General features: G+C 47.4%; 1 pseudogene; it reads left to right on the forward strand.

Moving 5' to 3' along the window:
- Positions 1–262: 262 nt before the first annotated feature.
- Positions 263–2,698, forward strand: LOC102470907 (heat shock protein HSP 90-beta pseudogene; annotated as a pseudogene).
- The last annotated feature ends 2,381 nt before the right edge of the window (positions 2,699–5,079 follow it).

A 5,079-nucleotide genomic window follows, 5' to 3' on the forward strand; every position in this document is an offset into this window, starting at 1 on the left:
ACACCAGGTGTGTGTACATGCCCCAGATCCTGATGGGATGGAGAAGTTTAGCGAGAAGGACAGCAGTGTGACCACACCCCATTAAGGGTTCTCTCTAACTCCTGCCCCCTTCCTGACAAGCACATATGCCCTTTGACAATTAAAGAAAAATAAAAACCTCAAGAACCACTGCTTAACTCACTCTAGAGTCACCCCCACGCAGTGAAGACTCCGCGTGCGAGTCGGACTCGGTCCCGGCCTACTCTGCTCCTGGTTGTTAGCCTTTCTTTCTTTCAAGATGCCTGAAGAAGTACACCATGGCGAGGAGGAGGTGGAGACTTTCGCCTTTCAGGCAGAAATTGCCCAACTCATGTTTCTGATCATCAATACCTTCTATTCCAACAAGGAAATTTTCCTCCGGGAGTTGATCCCTAATGCTTCTGATGCCCTGGACAAGATTCACTAGGAGAGCTTGACAGACCCTTCCAAGTTGGACCGTGGTAAAGAGCTGAAAATCGACATCATCCCCAACCCTCAGGAACGTACCTTGACTTTGGTAGACACAGGCATCGGCATGACCAAGGCCGACCTCATAAATAATTTGGGAACCATTGCAAAGTCTGGTACTAAAGCTTTCATGGAGGCTCTTTAGGCTGGTGCAGACATCTCCATGATCGGGCAGTTTGGTGTTGGCTTTTATTCTGCCTATCTGGTGGCAGAGAAAGTAGTTGTGATCACAAAGCACAACGATGATGAGCAGTATGCCTGGGAATCTTCTGCTGGACGTTCCTTCACCGTGCGTGCTGATCATGGTGAGCCTATTGGTCGGGGTACTAAAGTGATCCTCCACCTTAAAGAAGATCAGACAGAATATTTAGAGGAGAGGAGGGTAAAAGAAGTGATGAAGAAGCACTCACAGTTCATAGGCTATCCGATCACCCTTTATCTGGAAAAGGAACGAGAGAAGGAAATCAGTGATGATGAGGCAGAGGAAGAGAAAGGTGAGAAAGAGGAGGAAGACAAGGACGATGAAGAGAAGCCCAAGATTGAAGATGTAGGTTCAGATGAGGAAGATGACAGTGGTAAGGACAAGAAAAAGAAGACCAAGAAGATTAAGGAGAGGTACATTGATCAGGAAGAACTGAATAAGACCAAGCCCATTTGGACCAGAAACCCTGATGACATCACCCAGGAGGAATATGGAGAGTTCTACAAGAGCCTCACCAGTGACTGGGAAGACCATTTGGCTGCCAAGCACTTCTCTGTGGAAGGCCAGATGGAATTCAGGGCGTTGCTATTTATCCCCCGCTGACCTATTTGAGAACAAAAAGAAAAAGAACAACATCAAACTCTACATTTGCCATGTGTTCATCATGGATAGCTGTGATGAGCTGATACCAGAGTATCTTAACTTTATCCGGGGTGTGGTTGACTCTGAGGACCTGCCCCTGAACATCTCCTGAGAAATGCTCCAGCAGAGCAAAATCCTGAAAGTCATTCGTAAGAACATTGGTAAGAAGTGCCTTGAGCTCTTCTCTGAGCTGGCAGAAGACAAAGAGAACTACAAGAAATTCTATGAGGCATTCTCTAAAAACCTAAAGCTTGGGATCCACGAGGACTCCACTAACCAGCGACGCCTCTCTGAGCTGCTGCGCTATCACACTTCCCAGTCTGGAGATGAGATGACTTCCCTGTCTGAATACATCTCTCGCATGAAGGAGACTCAGAAGTCCATCTATCACATCACTGGGGAGAGCAAAGAGCAGGTGGCCAACTCCGCTTTTGTGGAGCGGTGCGGAAGCCGGGCTTTGAGGTGGTGTACATGACTGAGCCTATTGACGAGTACCGCGTGCAGCAGCTCAAGGAGTTTGATGGGAAAAGCCTGGTCTCGGTTACCAAGGAGGGCCTGGAGTTACCCGAGGATGAAGTGGAGAAGAAGAAGATGGAGGAAAGCAAGGCCAAGTTTGAGAACCTGTGCAAACTGATGAAAGAAATCTTGGATAAGAAGGTTGAGAAGGTGACAATCTCAAATGGGCTTGTGTCTTCACCCTGCTGCATTGTGACCAGCACCTATGACTGGACAGTCAACATGAAGCGTATCATGAAAGCCCAGGCACTTCGGGACAACTCTACAATGGGCTACATGATGGCCGAAAAGCACCTGGAGATCAACCCCGACCACCCCATTGTGGAGACGCTGCGGCAGAAGGCTGAGGCAGACAAGAACGACAAAGCTGTCAAGGACTGGTGCTGCTGTTTGAAACTGCCCTGTTCCCTTCCGGCTTCTCCCTTGAGGATCCCCAGACCCCCTCCAATCGCATCTACTGCATGATCGAGCTTGGCCTGGGCATTGATGAAGATGAAGTGACAGCAGAGGAGCCCAGTGCTGCTGTTCCTGATGAGATCCCCCCACTCGAGGGTGATGAGGACGCATCACGCATGGAGGAAGTAGATTAGGAGTTACTGGGAAACCTCATATCCTCTGTATAGTGGCCCCGTGGCTCCCACAGCAGCCCTGAGTGGCCCTGTCCCACTTGGCTCCCTCTGCTATGTCTATAGTGTTTGTTTTTTCCTGTCCCTATCTAAGACAGGAAATAAAGGCCTCTCGTGCCATCCCCTTCCTAACTTGACAACGGGGTTGAATGTTGTGTATTGTGGGTTTTTTGTTTATTTTATTTTGAAACTAAAGTATGCAAAATAAAGATGATGCAGTTTTATAAAAAAAAAAAAAAAAAAAAAGAACCACTGCTTAACTCTATGAGGTACTGAAGCATTACAAGTGAAATATTTGATGTCTAGGGTTTGCTTTTGAGTGTTCAGGTTAAAAAAAAAAGTGAGAGGATAATTAAAACAAGATGTAAGAATGTTGATGATCATTCAATATGGGCGGTACTGACACAGGGGTGCCTTAGACTCTTTGTTTTGGGGAATCTTTTAAATGTTCTATAGAAAGTAGAAATGTGGGCCACCCCCTGGCCTAGTGGTTGGAGGAACTGGATCCCACATGGCTGACCAAGCATTTTGAGTGACATGATCAATTGCAGGTTCAGATGCTTGGTTAGTCTGGCCCTGTGGGCATGAGAAATACAATGTTTTGCGTGTTTCTCACAACAGCACATGCCCAACATCCCAATAAGATAGAGAAATGGAGAAGACATTGCGGCATGACCACACCCCACTGGAGGGGGTACTTTCTCCCTTTGCCTCTCTCTCTGTCTCTTCGCTCTCGCTGGTGAGCACACCTGCCTCTGGCCAAGAAGAAAAGTGCACTTAAATAATAACACTCTTCAGAGTAAGAGTAAGACTATAAATCACAGATGGCGTAGTGGTTAATGTCACTGGACTCCCACGTGGCCAACCATGGGAGTTGAATCCCGGACCTGGTGGCTACAAACTCATGCCAGGCATCTGTGGATGTGTGCCCAAAATCCCAAGGGGAGAATGAAGGAGAAGAGATTGCATCATGGCCATCCTCCCTTGGTGGGGGGGGGGGGTGATTTCTCGCTTTCTGTCTCTTCAGCTCTCTCTCTCTCTGGTGAACCCATGCACCCTATAGCCAAAAAAGAAAGAAAGAAAGAAAGAAAGAAAGAAAGAAAGAAAGAAAGAAAGAGAGAGAAAGAGAGAGAGAAAGAAGAAAGAAAGACAGACAGAGAGAAAGAAAACACAAACACACAATTCATTTAAGCAGATTGTTCCTTTCAACTCCTTCCTGTTTTTGCAAATTAAAGTCTATTATTTTCTAGGCTACACTTGATACCCTATGACTGATATAAAATTTTCTAAAAGTGGCATGGCCCTGTAGCTCACGGTTAAGGTAGCCAGATCCCATACGACTGATCACGGTTCAAATCCTGGCCTTGGCAGCTTGAAAATTTTTCTAAAAGAAAATGATCTTTAGGATTAACTAAAATATTTTGCAGAGTGAAGTGTACAGTGTGTGACATAGAGACTCTTCTAGTTCCTCCAATCCTTAGTCCAATGAAATTGTTTTCTGAAGAACTAAAGGCCTTAAGATGTGATCTGCCTACAGCTGGAGGAAAGTGGCATGGTGGTTAAGGTGCTTGATCTCCCTTAGTTGAGTCTGTGGTTTGAGTTCCAGACCCAGCAGCTTGAAAAATCACTCCAGGCACATGTGTGCATGCTCAAAATCCCTAGAGAATGGACAGGTTGGGACTGCAGTGTAGCCATCCCCCCTGGTGGGTGATTTCTCACTTTCCCTCTATCTCTGTCACTCTTTGTCTTTCTCTGGTGAGGGTGCACGCACCCTATAGCAAAAATCTAAAGGAAATGGGAACCAGCAGTTAGCATAATGGCTATGTCGCTGGATTCCCATGTAGTTGACCGGGGTTTGCGTCCCGGACCCGGGGGCTTAGAACTCATGCCAGGCACATGTGCATGGATGCCCAAGATCCCGAGAGGAGAAGGGATTGCAGCGTGACCATCTCCCCTGGGGGGTGATTTCTCGCTTTCTGTCTCTATGTCTCTCTCTGTCTGCCTGGCGAGCGCCACGCACCTTATAGCGAAAACCTCTCAAAAAAAAAAAAAATCTAAACGAAAAAAAAAGGTGATGAGCCTAGCTGAATTTCCTATGGAGTGAGAAATCCTTCCTGTAAAAGTTTCACCGGCTTCGGGAACCAGCAGTTAGCGTAATGGCTATGTCGCTGGACTCCCACGTAGTCGACCGCGGTTTGTGTCCCAGATCCGGTGGCTTAAAACTCACGCCGGGTGCGGGTGCGTGCGTGCCCAAGATCCCGAGAGGAGAATGGAGGAGAAGGGATTGCGGCGTGACCATCCCCCCTGGGGGGTGATTTCTCACTTTCTGTCTCTATGTCTCTCTCTGTCTGTCTGGCAAGCACACGCGCCCTACAGTGAAAATCTCTCAAAAAAAAAAAAAAAAAGTTTCACCGGCTTAGTGATGAAATACCCTCACGAGACCCGTTGCTCTATGGATACACTCTACTTACTGGTAACTTTTTTCCCCAGTTTCTTTCTTTTCGTGTGAGACAGAGACAGAGTGAGGCAGGCACCTCCAACAGGGCCTTCCTGCCCTGATCCAACCCCGTCGAGAGTTCGGGTGACCGTCCCCAGCACACAGCAGGT

Source organism: Tupaia chinensis, unplaced genomic scaffold, assembly GCF_000334495.1.
Source record: "Tupaia chinensis unplaced genomic scaffold, TupChi_1.0 Scaffold000057_1, whole genome shotgun sequence".
Lineage (NCBI taxonomy): Eukaryota > Metazoa > Chordata > Mammalia > Scandentia > Tupaiidae > Tupaia > Tupaia belangeri.